The sequence below is a fragment of the Chelonia mydas genome, chromosome 13 (assembly GCF_015237465.2).
Source record: "Chelonia mydas isolate rCheMyd1 chromosome 13, rCheMyd1.pri.v2, whole genome shotgun sequence".
Taxonomy (NCBI): domain Eukaryota; kingdom Metazoa; phylum Chordata; order Testudines; family Cheloniidae; genus Chelonia; species Chelonia mydas.
This window is the reverse complement of record NC_051253.2, coordinates 38,472,363-38,490,592: the sequence shown is the minus strand read 5'-3', so window position 1 is coordinate 38,490,592 and position 18,230 is coordinate 38,472,363. Positions and strand designations below refer to the sequence as shown.

The following is an 18,230-nucleotide window of genomic DNA, read 5'->3' as shown; positions in this document are numbered from 1 at the left end:
ACGCTGGAGGCAACCGGAAATTCATCTTTGGGAGTGGGACTAAATTGGTAGTGAAGCCTGGTAGGTGGTGATATTTTGTGCATTCTCTGAGAAATGAATGTGTTTGTTTCAAATGACTGATAACCAACTGGGATTTTTTGAGGAACATAGAAAGAGAGATGCTGTTATTTGCCAGAAATATCAATGAAGTTTAAGTGTAAATGGGAATATGAAGATTAGGCAAAAAGAATGAAAAGAATGAAGGAAATAAAAGAGTGAGGGAACTAGATATGAAAAAGCCCTCACAACATGTGTTTGTAGAAGGAAAGAACGTCATTATAATTAGCTACAAACAGCTTACACAAGGATAGTGCTCTTGTTTCTCAATCACCTTCTCTTTGCAATCAGATTCCAGGGCATGTCCATTAAGAATCAGGATGCCTGTAGGTTAGGGCCCATGTTAATTTCCCCTGAAGGAAACAGACTGAGGGGAAGATTAATGCTTCTTCCTGATCAGTTACTGTAAAGCATTGCATGACTGTGTAAATACAGCCAACTATGGGAAATTTATATTCGGGCAGGGGACTAGATTGACGGTAACACCAAGTAAGTGAAAAGCAAACTAAAGGATTTAAAAATACGAACAATCATCATTCCTCCTCTACATTGTCCTTTCATCCTCAGCTTTGCTTTTGATCCAGATCTGTCTATCTATCATCTGCATGAGGAGAGAAAGAAGGAAATGGATGCAAAGGCATGGGGATAGCTGGCTAGCTAGATTTTGCAGAGGGAAGAACAGGTAGACTGACAGACGTCTGGACAGGGAAACAGAAAAGCTAACGATTTTGATGCCCAATCCCAATTGAAATAAATGTCAGATGTCTGTTCAAATCTGCTAGGTAGTTTCAGTATCTCAGCCTAAATCTCACACGCTTGAGTCAATCATTTAAAAACTTCATTCCCTCCCATTACAGCAAGTTTGGTGTTACAGAAAGGTTGTGGGTGTCTGAGGCTGCAATTTTCACAGGCATCCCAGACTGTTAGGCACAGAACTCCTCTTGCATTTCATTGGGAGATGAGCACCTAATTCCCTTTGGCTCCTTTGAAAATCCCAGTGAGGATGTTGCAATAGGATTTGTTTCGGTATGAAATGGAAATGGGATGTAGGTAAAGATGAGACTATTAGGAATACATGAGGGCAATAAAGAAAGAAAGGGATATTCAATGTATGTTTTTTGTTGGGCCTTGTATCACTGTGTGGATACGAATGTAGACAAGCAGGTATTTGGAAGTGGAACCAGGTTAAATGTGAAACCAAGTGAGTATCCGGATTGTTTGTTTAATAATTTCTTTTATTATTAAAAAAAAAAGGGGGGGGGATGAACTTTATGGACACAATTGAACTGTGTTCACTGCAATAGATTTCAGGAACCAAATGTCCAAGAGGGAAATAAGCAGAGTGAATCAGAAAATGGTTTTTCTTCACATGTAAAATTCTGATGAAACCAAAAGGTGTTTGGTTTTACTGAAACTTTTCTTCAAAAGATTTCAGGGTTTTGTTCAAAAATAAGAAAACACAAGAAATTCAGCAAAAATCTGGGGAAAAAAATTAACCAAAAAAGAACATGGAAATGTTTTTGTTTTCAGTTTTTAGATGAAATCTCCCAAATGTTATTGATATTGGACATTTCCCTGGAAAAATTCCACTTTGCTAAAACACAGTTTTTCAAAAATACATTCTCAATTAAAAATTATAACCACCTCCAGAAACACTATTGGCATCAAAGAGACCCTCCAGCTGCGCGGGGAGCCCTCTGCGAGGGAGCGGACAGTTTATGTAAAGTGTTTGGTGATGGTGTAACTCCGGCAGCAGCAATTTGGGGAAGCTCATGTTTGGGGCTGGAACTCACTTGAGAGTCATTCCAAGTAAGTCTTGAAGAGAAAACCCGGGTCTGCAAAAATACACGGTTTTTCTATGTGTTTCCAACTTGGTTCAGATTTTCCTATCAGTGACCCGAGAGTAAATCCAGAGTATTTCCACTGAGTCCAGAGTATTAGCCTGGATTCATCCCAGTGTATCCTAGATCCGATTCTTTTCACTCTATTTTCACACGTTTCAGCTGAATGCCAACCCTGCCTTGGCTGAAGGGCTAAGACAAGTAATATGCTTAAATAAGATCCATTTGATACAGGGATTCATTACTCCTAAATGTTCTCCCATGTCACTAAGTTATATTTATAGGAAGCGTTTGAAGGACACTGGTTGTGGGTTTTGATACAGATGCAGACTCAGGATTTGGTGTGAGCATTCAGAAGTTATGGTGAGATAGATAGATAAACTGATCAATCACTAGTTGCCCTCTTGGTCCACTCTATAATGACTTAATTTTCTGGGAATTAGTGCGAGATGTTTCAGCCCTCTGTGTGGAGAGACATACATTAAACGAGATGGTGATGTAAATTGCATTCACTTGGTTTTTGCTATTACATGTGTCACTGTGTTAACGCTGGAGGCAACCAGAAATTCAGCTTTGGGAGTGGGACTAAATTGGTAGTGAAGCCTGGTAGGTGGTGATATCTCATACATTCTCTGACCTGTAAAAGTGTTGGTTTCAAATAGCTGATAACCAACTGGGATTTTTGGAGGAACATAGAAAGAGAGATGCTGTTATTTGCCAGAAATATCAATGAAGTAGAAATGAACTTTAAATGTAAATGGGAATATGGAGATTTGGCAAAAAGAATGAAGGAAATGAAAGAGGGAGGGAACCAGAGATTAAAAAGTCCTCACAACACGTGTGTAGAAGGAAAGTGTGTGTCATTATAATTAGCCACAACCGGCTCACACACAGATAAGCACAATAAGCAGATGGAGCTCCTGTTTCCCAATCACCTTCTCTTTGCAATCAGATTCCAGGGCATGTCCATTAAGAATCAGGATGCCTGTAGGTTAGGCCTAGGTTAATTTCTCCTGAAGAAAACAGACTGAGGGGAAGATTAATGCTTCTTCCTGATCAGTTATTGTAAAGCATTGCATGACTGTGTAAATACAGGCAACTATGGGAAATTTATATTCGGGCAGGGGACAAGATTGACTGTAACACCAAGTAAGTAAAAAACAAACTAAAGGATTTAAAAATATGAACAATTATCATTCGTCCTCCACATTGTCCTTTCATCCTCAGCTTTGCTTTTGATCCAGATCCATCTATCTATCATTTACATGAGGAAAGTAAGAGAGAAAAAGAGAAGGAAAGAAAGAAATGGATGCAAAGATTGATTCAAAGGCATGGGGATAGATAGATAGATAGATTAGATAGAGGGGGTGTATGGGGATAGATAGATAGATAGATTAGATAATTTTGCAGAGGGAGGAACGGGTAGACTGACAGATGGCTGGATGGGTAAGCAGAAAGGCTAAATATTTTGATGCCCCACTACCAATTGAAATAAATGTCAGGTGTCTGTTCAAATCTCCTAGGCAGTTTCAACATCTCAACCTAAATCTCACACACTCGGTTCAATCATTTAAAAACTCTTCATTCCCTCTCATTACAGCAAGCTTTGTGTAAAAGAAAGGTTGTGGGTATCTGAGGCTACAATTTTCAAAGGCATCCCAGACTGTTAGGCACAGAACTCCTCTTGCATTTCATTGGGAGTTGAGCACCTAAATCCTTTGGGTTCCTTTGAAAATCCCAGTGTGAATGTTGCAATAGGATTTGGTAGGAAAAGTCTATGTATAAAATGGAAATGGAATGTAATTGAAGATGAGTTTATTTGGAATTTACAAAGGCAATAAACAAGGAATGGAGATTAAATGCATATTTTTTGGTTGGGGCCCGTATCACTGTGTGGATAGTAATGTAAACAAGCAGGTTTTTGGAAGTGGAACCAGGTTAAATATGAATCCTAGCGAGTATCCTGATTATTGAATTAATCATTTTTAAAATTATAAATATGGGGTGAGGGGAACGATGTGTATGGACACAATTGGCCTGTGTTCACTGCAGTTGATTTCAGGAACCAAATGTCCATGATGGAAATAAGCAGAGTGAGTCAGAAAATGGTTTTTGTTCACATGTAAAATTCTGATGAAAACCAAAATGTGTTTGGTTTTTCTGAAACTTCTCTTCAAAAGATTTTAGATTTTTGATGAAAAAATTAAAACTGAAAAAATTCAGAACAAAATCTGAAAAAAAAACCTAACCAAAAAAATGGATTTTTTCTCCAGTTTTTGGATGAAACCCCCCAAATGTTACTGATATGGAGCATTTCCCTGGAAAAATTCCATTTGGCTGAAACACCATTTTTAATTGAAAAATATGTTTGCAATTAAAAATTATAACGAGCTCTAGAAACGATATTGGCATCAAAGAGACACTCGAGCTGCGTGTGGAGCCCTCTGCGAGGGAGCAGACAGTTTGTGTAAAGTGTTTGGTGATGGTGTAACTCCGGCAGTGGTGGTTCTGGGAAGCTCATTTTTGGGGCTGGAACTCACTTGAGAGTAATTCCAAGTAAGTCTCGAAGAGAAAATAAATGGTCTGCAAATGTACACAGGTTTTCCTAAGTCTTTCCAATGGGCATCAGTATTGCAAGAGTGTCTTGTACGGTGCATTAATAGAAGAGGAAGGTTGGTCTTGTGGGGAGTGCACTGGCTGGGAGCTTAGGGGATTTGGTTTCATTTCTGGGTCTACTGCAGGCTCCCTCTGTGACCTTGATGAAGTCACTTCATCTCTTTGTGCCTTGATAGCCCAGAAGTGATCATTCTTCATTTGTCTAGGTTGGTTGTAAGCGATTTGGGGGCAGGGACCATCTGTCATTATGTGTCTGTGCAGTGCCCAGCAGACATGGGGCTCCTTGGAGGTCCAGTAATACAAATGGCAAAGGATAATAATAGATGAAGGCGGGACTAGCGGAGAGAAAGTCCAGCTGCAGTCTGAATGTCAAAGGGCGCTCTGCCTTGCCCGTGACTGTGTGTGTAAAGTGGTTTCGGATGGTGTAGGTCAGGAGGCAGCAGTTACAGGAAGGCTGTGTTGGGGGATAGCGCTCACCTGACAGTAATTCCAAGTCAGTCTTTGAGAGAAAGGCACGGCTCAGATTCTACTGTCCGTGATGCGAGTGGAGATCCAGAGTAATTCCATTAACTTCAGCAGAGTTGGCCTGGATTCACACCAGCGTAACAGACATCAAAATCTAGAAAAATAGCTTTGCCTTCCAGTTGCATGTCAATCAGTTGACTACATCCAAGTCTGCATTGGCAGAAAGAATCACCCTAGATATGCTTAAAATAGATCCATTAGATTCAGTCATCTATCGAACCTTGATTCCCCCCCCCCATTTCAGTAATGTTATTTTGATAGGAAGATACAGATTCAGACTCATATTTTGATATAAGCGTTCAGACATTATGAGGAGGAGGGCTGCAAAGTAGATAAATAGACAGATCTTATTTGCCAGAAACAAGTCAGTGACGTAGAAATGAAATTTTCTTGGAAGTCAGAACAGGGAAATTATTGAAAGGCAATATACAAAATGAAGGGAGAAAGATGTGAGAGAAAGAGAGATCAAAAACTCTTGAAACGTGTCTGTAAAAAGAAAGAGCATGTTGTTACAGTTAGTGACACATGTAACATACACAGCTAGAGTTCTTGTTTCTAAATTGCCTTCTCTCTGCAATCAAATTCCAGCCCCTGTCCACTAATAATCAGAATGCCTGTTTGTTAGGGCCTTTGTTAATTTCCCCAGCAGGAGAGATACTGAGCAGAAAGTTAAAGTTTCTCCCTGAACAGTTTTTGTAAAGCGTTTCCTGGCAGTGTAAATAAAGACAGCTACGGGAAATTAATATTCGGGCAGGGGACAAGATTAACTGTGAAGCCAGGTAAGTGAGAAAAACAAACCAAAACACATGACTGATTGACAGATATCACCAATAATCAGATCTCCTGCACTGTCCATTTATCCTCACATTTATTTGTTGATCTCAATAGATAGATCCATCTATTTAAATTGTTCAGCTAGGAGAACAAACTCTTCATCTACATTGTAAACAGACATTTTTAACAGTCTATATCCCCATGGAGAGGATGTCTGAAAGATCTGGGACAGTGATAAACAGAAATAGAAAGTGAGAGACCAACAGGCAAGACAGACAGGCAAAGAATGAGAAAGAGAGAGAATTTTCCCTTCCAACCCAAGCTATGGTATGTCTTAGGTCAATCAGTTCTTTCATATAGATTCCTGACCTACATGCTTCAGTTCTGGAATCTGCACAGGTTGAGTCCTGGATAGGGAAAAGCAAAGCTCCCAGCTGAGGTGGAGACTCAGAGGGACTGCAGAGTAAGAGATGGGTTTCGAAATGCCGTTAAGCAGTGTGTGACTACAGGGGCTGGCTATGACAAGCTGCAGTTCGGGAAAGGCACAAAGTTAAATGTTAGACCGAGTAAGTGCATCTTCTGATTTTAAACTTTTCAAAGTACCAAACGGAGGGAGAGGGCTAGATCCTGCATTCAATAGAGGCCAGCTGGGCTCTGGCCCATTCTCTCAAATGGAGGGACAGCAGTTTACACCAGTTGTGGATCTGGCCCTTTATTTTGATCAAACTTTACATTAAGTTTCTTTGTATAATTGGTTTATTAGGGGCTGATAACTTATTACTAGTTTTTCTAACAAATGGTTATTGAGTAGTTACAGATTGTATTAGAGTCCCAAAAGTGAAAAGATTGCTTATAACCATGCATCATATAAAAAGGGATGGGCCGTTTATATACCACATCTGTGTGGTGATTAAACCTTCCTCTGAAGCATATGATTCTAGCCTCTGTCAGAGTCAAGACTCTGGATTTGATGGCCCTTGGATCAGTTCCCACACTTCTATGTTGCTAGAATGACTTCCATTCATGTGCTTCTAACACACGCTGCTTATGCCTAAAACATCTTATAACAGGCTTATAACATCTGTTCATCATGTACAAACTATTTATGCACTTGAGTAGAAAGAGTGAGCATTTTTTCCCTACTGCACTGACAGTCGGGGAAGGAATAACTCTGCTCAAGATCTGGCCCACTATCTTCAGTGGGAAATTTTGTTTTTCAAACCTGGTAAGACGAACATAGGAAATGCACCCATTTCATGGGGAGACATCACACGTTTCCACATGCTAATACTTATTGCTGTCTGCAGAATTGTCTCGTGCACAAGAAGTGCACAGAATAAATGAGCAATAGGCACCCCTTTGCCTGCATTAAAAGGTTAGATTATGTGCGCACTCTGGATCCAAATGCATTGTGCGGATGTTCCCATTGTGTGGCGATTGTGTCTCTGTGAGGTGGTATCCTTGATTGCATTTCTGATTATTCTTATTTGCATTGCACTAATGTCTAGCATACAGGTGGTTGGGATTTTTTAATTACAATATTTTTTACAGAAAAATACAGATTCCTTGGGAAAAAAAACTGTCTGCAAGAAAGGGTCGGTTTTGCTGGATTTCCTGACTCCAAAAAAAAAGTCGGAAAAAAGTTTCAAAATTGATTTTGACATTGCAAAACTAAACGTTTCATTTTTTTGGTTCAAAATGACTTTTTATTTAGAAACTTAACTTCATCTACACTGAAAAAAATAGTTAAAATAAAGGTCAAAATCAAAACAAAATATTCAGAAATTATATAAACAAAAGTGACACGAAGTAAAAAGGAAAAGAAGTCAGTTCATTAGTTTATGAAAATTTGGGACAGAATTTTTTTTTCAAAATCCCCCAAATTCTCCCAGGACAGGAGAATAGTTATCCACTCAGACCTAGGGATGCACTAATCAAGACTGGGACCCCATGGTGCCAGGCACATTGAGAGAGACAGTCTCCACCCTAAACAGTAGACAAGAGAGGGAAGATATTTAGATCCATTTTTCAGATAGGGAAAATGAATCAGAGAGAAACTGTCTGGTCTTTTCAAAGGGGATTTCAGGGGAATTTGGGTATCTAACTCCCTTAAGCTTTTTGAATATCCCAGCTATAAGATTTATTTACTGAAGAGATTATTTTAGAGGGTGTCACTCAGAGAGTGGGTTTTTGTAGAAGGGTTTGTGACTGTGTGACATATGGCAATAGGGAACTGGTGTTTGGATCAGGGACATTTTTAAATGTTAAACCAAGTAAGTAAAACAAAACCTTTTTAATCTAACAGGGAACATTTTCAAAGTCACAAGATGCATTTAGGATCTGAATTCTCATTATGATTCAAACTCCATTAAACCCAACTGAAAATACCAGCCTCCTACTGGATGGATCATGAGTTGGCAATTCTTCCAAGGTAATTAGCTAAACATTTTGGAGTCAATGGGTAGAATTTTCAAAGCACCAAGTGACTTAAGAACCTAAGTTCCAGTTTTAAAAGTTTCTTAGGTGCTTAAGGCTCATTGAAACTCCAAAGCTTGCCTCTTTTATCTACAGAAGCTGGCCCAATCAAAGATAATGAAACCGTAGCCACTTTGTTTAGGTGCCTAAGTCACTTTTGAAAATGGGATCTTGGCTTCTAAGGTAGCTAGGTGCTTTTGAAAATTTTACACAACAACTACTAATTAAGGGTAAGATTTTCAAAATTTCCTTAGGCATTTTTGAACATTCTAAACGAAGATTCGCTAATGTTTAGAGCTGGAAAAATTATTTAAATGTTTTTTGAAAACTTTAAAAAAAAATTCAGCAAAATTGGGAAAAAAAACCCAAAATGTTTTTTCTTGTTTTTCTCATTTGGTTTCTGGGTTATTTGTTTTATCATCATTCCCTCTCTTCTTTCATTCACAAAACATAAAAAAAGGAAAAAATGGAGAGAAGTAAAAAGAAAAGGAAAATTGAAACCTCAAACAAAAATCTGAAAATAACAAAACAAAAATTGAAAGTGATTTTTTTGGGGGGAAATTTTCAATAAATGAGAAAATATTCATTTTCAAAACCTTGCAGAATGAAAATGATTTTAATTTTTCAAAAATATCACCAGCACCTTCTACCCTTCCGTTCTCCAAGGATCAAACCCTAGATTCACTGAAGTCCGTGAGAATTTTGCCATTGACTTCAATAGGGCCAGCATTTCATCGTAAGTTTCCATTGCACTAAGACAGATGGTGGGGGAACAGCTGTGAATGTAGGTTCAAAGAGAGCAACAGATAGTTACATGAGCAGTTTTTGTAAAGGTTCTTGTGACAGTGATAATAAAGGATACAGCGAGAAGCTCACGTTTGGGAGTGGGACCAGCCTCTCTGTAAACCCAAGTGAGTCCTGAAGGGAAAAGAGAGTGTCTCTAAATATCACTCAGATGAAAAGAGGCCAGATCCTCAGCTACTGTAAATTAAGTTTGCATGTTTTTTCTAAAAGATCTGTCTTGGAATTGTTTTAGGGCAGTTCTCTGGCCTGTGCTAGGCAGGAGGTCAGACTAGAGGATCACAATGGTCTCTTCTGATTCTATGAAAGTCTCTCCATTGACTTCCGCAGAGGATCTGCTCCCAAAACACAATGTTATTTTTTGTTATTTAAAATATTGGTTTTGAGTTGAATGGTTCCTTGCTGGACAGATGTGTGGCATGATGATACCAATCGGTTTGTGTGTGTTGGGGGGTTATTATGCTAGTTTGAAATAGTGAAAAGTTCTTGGAGGATTTCAAATACGTGAAATTCAGCAGGAAAAGTTTCCGAAGGAGAAGCTGTAGAGAATCGCCTTGGCCGTATAAACCAGCAGCGGTGTACACACGTTACAGACAAGTGGGAGGAGGGTTAGTCTGGGGAGTAAAAAACTGACCCTGGCTCAGGACTCCCGGGTTCAACATTTCCCTCATCACAAAGCCAGCAGGGCTATCTATCAATTTACATTCCCTCTTGGCTCAGTATGTAGATCAGAATGGTCTGGAGCACAAAACCAGACATGCAGCTGTGAATTGGCCTCTTTCTATTGTCCCCCTAATAATTGTTCCAAGGCACACTTCTCATGATGCTAAATAATTTAGGGTTGAAACACTGCATTGCCTCTGCCACAGAATTCCTGTGTAAACTCGGGCAAGTCTCTTCATCTCTCTGTACTTCAGTTCCCTATTTATCAAGTGGACATAATGATACTTCTTTTCCTCCCAGGGGGTCTGTTTAGAGAGAAGCCCTAAATAGCTGGGAGGGAGTCAGAGGCTAGGGTAGTTAAGACTTAGAAATGTATTCACCATAGATAGATAGATAGATGCCCGAAGAGGTCTTTTCCAATTTTAATGTTATGATTCCATAGTACACAATTGTTTTGTGGCTAGATAATCATCAGATCATCAAGAAGTTGGTGTGAGGTGCATTGCAGGTTTCTGGAGGGGCTAGGAAACAAGCAGTGACTCATAAAAGACCCTTTTTGTAAGGGGGATTGTCACAGTGCTTCTTCAGAATATGCAGACAAACTTATCTTTGGAAAGGGAACTAAACTGCTGATTGAACCTGGTAGGTACTTTCAGCCATTATGGTCCAGAGAGATTCCAGCCATGTGGGATCCTGCATTGGTGTGATCAGCAGGAATCTCTGGAGCTGGTGTAAACTGGGCATACCTCCATTGGAGTCAGTGGGCCAGATCCCCAGCTGATGGAAATCAGCCATAGCTCCATGGTCAATGGGGACTGGTCCTCAGTTGGTATAAACCAATCATAGCCCCATTGGAGTCAATGCGGCGGGATCCCAGCGGATGTGCATTGATGCAATGCCACTGAAATCAATGGGTCAAGTGCCAGTTTACATGAGCTCAAGAGCTTATCCAAAATCATCAGGATCCTACTTTGCCCCCAAACTTGTAATCCCTGCTAAGGCAGGTTACAAGGCTAGAGTAAGCGAGGGGAGTTTTTGCTTGGCCCTAAATCACTGTGCCATATACAGGAGGAGCAGAGAAGTTGATTTTTGGATCTGGCACTAAACTGATTGTCCGGCCAAGTAAGTGACAAGGGTGAGGGCAGCAAAAGATTTTTTTTCTATGAAGAATTGCTTGGCAGTTCTCTTCATTTGCCTCACTTTGTATTGATCCGTTGCTTTTGTTTCTGGGACTAGATTCAGGAGGAGAAGCAGGCAGTAGAAAAGAGCTGGGGTGTTCAAAAGAGCCTAAGGAAGTTAGGCACCAAATTCCCACTGAAATCCCATGGAGGTCAGACTGGATGTTCTCCTGGACCCTTCTGTCCTTAAAAATCTATGACTCTTCCGCAGTAGGCGTGCTCTGAAATCCCAGCGCTCGGGGTTTGGTCTTGGCTTTGTCACTGTGCGGCTTCTGGACTGAACTGGAAACTCACCTTCGGCAAAGGCACAAAATTAACGGTGAACCCAGGCAGGCATGGACAAGGGCAGAGGTATCACTGGAAAAATAGAAGGCTCAGATTCTGCTGTCCTCCTGAATCATGCTGAGTAGCCCCTTGCTCCTGGAGTACACCCACTGAGGTCAAAGGAGCTCTGCAGCTTCACACCAGCCAAGGGTCTGGCTCACTGGGAACAAGGGACGCAGAATCAGGGTGTAAATATGCTTGCTAACAATAATTATGAGTCAGGCAGGAATTCTGGAGATACAAATCTGTGTGTTTCGCCTTAGCGAGGACAAGCTAGCTCATAGGCAGTCACATCAGATAGTCGTTACATGGCTTGGGTTAAATCCTCCCCGATGGAACTCCCTTATCTCAATGAATTTACACCAAAAGAATGTTTGGCTCCTGGTTCTCTGTGAGGTGTAGGAATTTCTACTCCACTGTAACCTGTCTATCCTGCAAAAATAGCAAATTCCGTGGGCCCTGCTAGCATTACGGTGAACGGTATCTATGGTTCTACCTTTACTCTGATTCTTGTAAAGACTGTTCATGGGGTCAAGTTTATTCATGATCTGTGGATTGGTTGGTAACTACTGGATGGCAAGCATATCTATCTATCTATCTATCTATCTAAACACTTTTGTTATGCTTTTGGTCAAACTACATTATTATAGTAACTCCTATGGGTAAAAAAAACCTAACCTTTCTTTCTTTCTTTCTTTCTTTCTTTCTTTCTTTCTTTCTTTCTTTCTTTCTTTCTTTCTTTCTTATCATTTGTCTGTAGAGCTAGTAGCAAAATTAAATTTTTAGGCCAGATCTTCATTTCTTGGAAATCAGCACAGCTGATTGAGTAGAATGAAACTATGCTGATTGACCCTAGCTGAGGATCTAGTCCCTTCGTTAGAGGATCACACTGTTAACGTATTATTTTTAGAAGAAGAGTCATAGTTGAATGTGCCCCTTTGTTGGTTCCCTCGTTTGTGTCAGCTCTGGAAAATGCTTTAAAGAGGTGGCAAGTGAGGTTTTTGTTAAGGTTTTTATTACTGTGAGCAATAGCAACTACAAGGTCACCTTTGGAACTGGAACAAAGCTAGTAGTGAATCCCAGTAAGTATCAGGAATATTATTCAACATGTTTAATCAGGCAAGAACAAGAGGCCGTTCAATAAAAGGTGAAAGGCAGCAAATTTTAAAGAGCTAAAAATATTTACACATAATTAGCCTGTGGAACTCACTGCCACATAATACCATTGAGCTTGATGGGATATTTTAAGAAATGATTGGATATTTAGGAGTAGAGGACTGGAAGAGGCCTCATGAGACACTGAGTCTCCTCCCCTGTTATTGCAGGCAACCCTGGCATATAATCTCATTGATTATTGTGGGGGGATGTTCAAAGTGCCTCTGGTACTTAGGAGCATAAATGCCATTGATTCGCAATGGAATGAATACTCCTAAATCCCTTAGGTGCCTTTGTAAAACTTCTTTCTACATGGATAATGGGTAAGATTTTCAAATGTATCTACACCATTTTGGTGTCTATGCGCCACTGAAAGTCCTCGGGAGTTAGTGCCTAGCTGACACTGGAACTTTTGAAAATCTCACCCAACGAGACCATGTGCAGATACTTTAGAGAGGGTGGAATGCAACAGAGATATAAATCTGCCTGCTTTAGGGCATGCGCCAGCCACTAAATGATGTGGAGTGAGGGAGAAACATCAGACTCCTGCACTACTTCCAACGTAGGGACGCTTGTACATTCCTCGAGATAGTGGGTTCTAGTTATTGTTAGAGACAGGGCTAGATGGTCTCATCCACTCTGGCTATTCCTATGTTTCTATTTCTAAAAGGAGGCAGCAAGTTACATTTTATTGGGCTAAACTCACCCCTTTATTAAACTGACTGATCTGACTGGAGCTACACCTAGGAAGAATTTAGTCCCATTATCCCTCTTGTTATAGCCACTCAGCAGTAATGACACAAGTCAGGGAATTCAAAGTGGACATTTATTTCAACAGCTGTGGTTGGTTCATTTACTTTATGTAAAACATATCGAGGATCACATGGGAAAAATAAGCTTTATTTTAAAGGCAACTTTCGTACAAACTAACTGGTCTCATGAACTTTTAGAGGGTTAAAAAATACCTGTCCTTATTGTGCGGCTAGGTGTGTTTGTGTATGAGGATAGATAGGTAGATAGATAGATAGATAGATAGATAGATAGATAGAGGGGGTGGATGGGGATAGATAGATAGATAGATAGAGGGGTGGATGGGTATAGATAGATAGATGGATAGATCGATCGATAGATAGATAGATAGCAAGTTGCCCACTTGGGACACTCTATAATGTTTTCTCTGTGTGGGATTTATTGCTAGATGTTTTAGCCATATACGTGCAAAGAGACATGCACCAAAAGAGCTGACAATGTAAATTGAATTCACTTGGTTTTTATTATTGTCTGTGTCACTGTGTTAACTCTGGAGGCAGCTGGAAATACATCTTTGGGAGTGGGACTAAATTGGTAGTGAAGCCTGGTAGGTGTTGATAATGTTTGTAAATATAAACGTTTTTGTTTCAAATAACTGAAAATGAGGTGGGATTTTGGGGAGAAACACAGATAGACAGATGCCCTAAATCTACCTACCTATATGTGTAAATTCAGTGCTGGTCAGAGTATTGAATTTGTAACTATTTGAATATATTTTCAAAGGTACTTAGGCACCTGAAGGTGCTGATAGGGCAACTTTCCAAAAACACCTAGATGCCCAACTACCTTTGAATTAGGCAACTAGGCTGTTTTGAAAATCTTACTAGGTGCCTATCTCTGTCTTCAGCTACCTAAACTCCTTTAAACTTCTGGTGCTAGATCCTTCACCCTCCCGTATTATGTGACGAAGGATGGAAGTGTAGGGAGCCTTCCACTGGACAGAAGAAGGCTCTTTTTTCTTGCTGTGTGGTTCTTGTAAAGCTATGAGCTGCTGTGGGGATTCTGGAGGATTCGGCACTAAACTAATTTTTGGAAAGGGAACTAAACTCTCTGTAAAACCGAGTAAGTTGTGAGGTGTTAACAGAGCTTCTATAAATGCAACGTACACGACATGAACTAGGAATTTCCAGAGGTGCTCAAATACTGTTGTGATGATCATCACATCATTTCCTAGAGCTGTAGATGGATTATGAATGGGGATAAGAGCTGGATAAATAAATCTGTTTTTAGATAGATAGATAGATAGATAGATAGATAGATAGATAGATAGATAGATAGATAGAGGGGGTGTATGGAGATAGATAGATAGATAGATAGATAGATAGATAGATAGACAAAAAATCAGAGATTGTTCTGTATCTATATCTACTCACTTAGGACTTCACTTCATTGTGGCTAATCTAGAGAAAAAGTAATGTTCATAACACTGAATTTATAATCGGTTGGGGGATATGGCAGTAATTCTTGTATGGGCCTAAACTCAGTTTTATAAGGAAAGAAAGCAGTTCATGATCCCTGGGCCCTTAATCTTCTGTGCTATAGCAGCAAAGATGGAAAGGTAGGAAGCCTTCTTCTTTGGAGAAATAGGTTCCCTCTCTCTCATATACGGTTCTTGTAAGGCTGTGTATTGCTGTGGGAACTATGGGGGAAGCAGCACTAAGTTCATCTTTGGAAAGGGAACCAAACTCTCTGTTAAACCAAGTAAGTGGTTTTTGTACAGTATAATATATCTGATTGATATTCAAAATCACAATTACTAGAGATAGATAGATAGATAGATAGATAGATAGATAGATAGATAGATATTCGTGGGGATAGAGAGCTAAATCAGTCGATCTAGACTGTTTGCTAGCTAGCTAACTAGCTAGCTAGATGGGGGGTAGAGTGCTATACAAATGGCTATCTAAATCTCTCTATGTAGATAGACAGGCAGATAGACAGATACCAATTCATTACTTTAACATAACTCCTGTCCTGCAGTTTTCAAGATGATCTGTCAGGTTGGGTATGTAGCACCAATGAGCTATCTAAATCTCTCTATGTAGATAGACAGGCAGATAGACAGATACCAATTCATTACTTTAACATAACTCCTGTCCTGCAGTTTTCAAGATGATCTGTCAGGTTGGGTATGTAGCACCAATGAGTTTATGGACCAATCCTCAATTTCACTATGGAAATAAAATGATGAATAATGTTACATGGTAATTTCCCTCCTTCTCTCTTATGGGGGAAAATTAAGCAATTAAAGCCAATGGGACTCTTGCCAAAGGTCTCAGTGGCCTGTGGATCATGCCTTTTGTGAACAAAGATGGGGAGAGCTTGGTCCCCTGTGCATGGTTATTGTAAGGCTGTGTGTTGCTGTGGGAATTATGGAGGAAGCAACACAAAGCTCATCTTTGGGAAGGGAACAAAACTCTCTGTAATACCGAGTAGGTGGTTTTGCTTTAGCATTTTAATTGAACGCGTGATTGTGGGCAGTACAAACTATTATAGTTATTATATTAAATAAGTATCTGTCACCCAGAAGAAAGTAGGTTTGATTCCCTAGAGTTTGTAGAATACAATATAGTTGAAATAAGTTACATTATAAGAAGGGCTCAGATACTATAATAATGAGGACCTCTATGTAGGTAGGTAGGTAGGTAGGTAGGTAGGTAGGTAGGTCAATCGGTCACAGGTTGCTCTGTTATGTGATGAGATACTGGACTATACTTTTTTCTTTTGGAACCTTCTCTGAAGGTAAAATTCATGTGTACATCCCAAGAGACATATATTCAAAGAGATGCTGCTGCACAGTGAATGCACTTAGTTTTTGTTATTGGATGTGTCATTGTGTGTCTTCGGGAACAGGCTGGAAATTGATCTTTGGGAGCGGGACAAAGTTGACTGTGGAACCTGGTAGGTGATAACATCCAAGATATGTTCATAAATATCTAATGGATTTGAAAGCCTAATTTGTATTAATCGAAAACAGGCCATGGAATCCCTTGGGTAGCTTTGAAAATATCAGCATCAGTGATTTTTGAGAAGACTAGAGGTGAGTCTTTTTGCCATGGGTTTTATCACTGTGGGTAACAATAACTTCAAGCTCATCTTTGGATCTGGGACACAACTAATTGTAAAGCCAAGTAAGTATTTGGAATGTTATGTGGGATTTTTAAAAACATCTCAGGGAGTTGGACATCCAGTTCTCACAGATATACTTTAGTTCCAACAGGAATATTTTTAGGGAAGTTCTCTGATTCATATTCTAGATGATCACAGTGGTCTTTTCTGACCTCAGAATCTATGAAAGCCAATGAGAATTAGGCACGTAACTCCCTATCAATTCCCTTTGGAAAATTGTTAAATTGTTAAATTATTAAACTGATAAATAAAATATAAGAGCAGAAGGAGTGAGAAGTTAAGAGAAACACACAAGGGGCAGAAAGGATTTAACAAGAGACGGAGTATCTGTCTAATCTTCTTAGAGTGGCATTGATCACTGTCATATCTGAGCCGGAAAAAAAAAATCACAATGCTTCCAGGGGTAGAGTTTAGCCTTTTTCTGACCCATAGTTAGAGGACCCTGGTGGCACCTCTCATTTACATATCCAGTTTAGACAAATGTAATTGTCCTACCAAACTCTGAGAGCCAGAGCCTCAGTTCTGTTAACTTCCATGTCGTTGCATCAAGTTACCCTAGACTGGGCACCTGGTCGAGCAATCTAGACCTCTGCATTAGCCACCATCCCAATTTGACGTGTGATCTGATAGAAGGGAAATGGTCTCTCCACGGTTATTGTAAGGCAGTGTGTTGCTGTGTGAATTCTGGAAGTGGCTTTGCACAGCTCACCTTTGGAGCGGGCACCAGACTCCTTGTTATGCCAAGTAAGTGGCTTTGTTTTTGTTGCTCTAAAGAGTTTGTATAAAAATACCACAGCCAATTAGTGGTTACTCATGGTGTTGGCACAATGGGAGGTAGAGAATGGAAGATCTGTTAGGTTCCCTCTCCTGGGAGCACTGCAGGTTTCTTCCTGATTGTAGCACATCCCCCACAGATCTGTCCACTTCTCAGGTTAGCTGCGTCAAACAACGGGGAGTCTATTATTTTCCTGCTTATCTACCTAGAGCTCCTCATGGCTATAGTATCTGAGCCCCTCTTAGTAGAGGCTCAGTTCAGATCAGGGTGCCATGTAGGGCTGCCAGTTTTGGTTGAACATATTCCTGGAGGTCTCATCGCATGACATAAGCTTTAATTTAAAATTAATCTTTAATTCCTGGAGACTCCAGGACAATCCTGGAGGGTTGGCAAGCCTAGTGCCCTTGTGCTGGGTGCTGTACTAACACATTAGAACAATCTCTGCTTGCAAAGAGCTAACCAGGTAAACAGACAAAGGGAAGAAGGAAGCATTGTTCTGCCCATTTTACAGATGGGGGGAACTGAAGCAGAGGGAGATTAAAACTGGGTTTTCCAAGCAACCTATGAGACTTGGATGCCTTTAATTGTTTTAAAGTCTATAAATAAACTGGTGTAGCTCCATTGAAGTCAATGGAGCCGTGACAATTTACAGCTGCTGAGGGTCTGGGCCAAAATATGCATGCTGTGATTTTCAGAGATGACTAAGGGGTTTGGGCACCTGCGTCCCACTGAATTCCAATGGCCTCTTTGAAAATCCCAGCATGCTTTTCTCCTTTACCTCTATCGCACAACATGCCCCCCGGCCTCTGCAGTGGATAGATTTTTGTCAGGGCAGAGAACACTGTGGGACTACAAGTGGGTACGACAAGCTAGTGTTTGGAAGAGGAACTAGACTGGTTGTCATTCCAAGTAAGTTCCCATCCTTAATGTCTCCTGCTGTATGGCCTCTGAAGCAGGGCTGGTTGGAAAATTTTCTACAAAACAGGTTTTCCATCAGAAAATGCGATTTAGAGAAAACCTCCCCCCATCCACCCATGAAAATGTGTTGGTTTTGCTGAAGTTCATTTC

The 18,230-nt window shown here is 40.2% G+C and overlaps 1 long non-coding RNA gene across 14 annotated transcripts in view; it reads left to right on the top strand.

Annotated features, from left to right (window-relative positions):
- LOC119567900 overlaps positions 1–18,230 on the top strand; it is a 111,373-nt gene that overhangs the window by 29,284 nt on the left and 63,859 nt on the right. The window contains exon 1 of one of the 14 annotated variants that reach the window (XR_005227822.2): positions 983–1,297. The exons of 6 other annotated variants lie outside the window; for them this stretch is intronic. This is a non-coding gene — a long non-coding RNA (uncharacterized LOC119567900). Of the gene's footprint in view, positions 1–982; positions 1,298–3,067; positions 3,087–9,219; positions 9,239–12,356; positions 12,376–14,940; positions 14,960–15,671; positions 15,691–16,370; positions 16,390–17,112; positions 17,132–18,230 lie in introns of those variants that run through there. 7 more of the 14 variants (XR_006285551.1, XR_006285578.1, XR_006285546.1 and 4 more) reach the window with 7 other exon arrangements.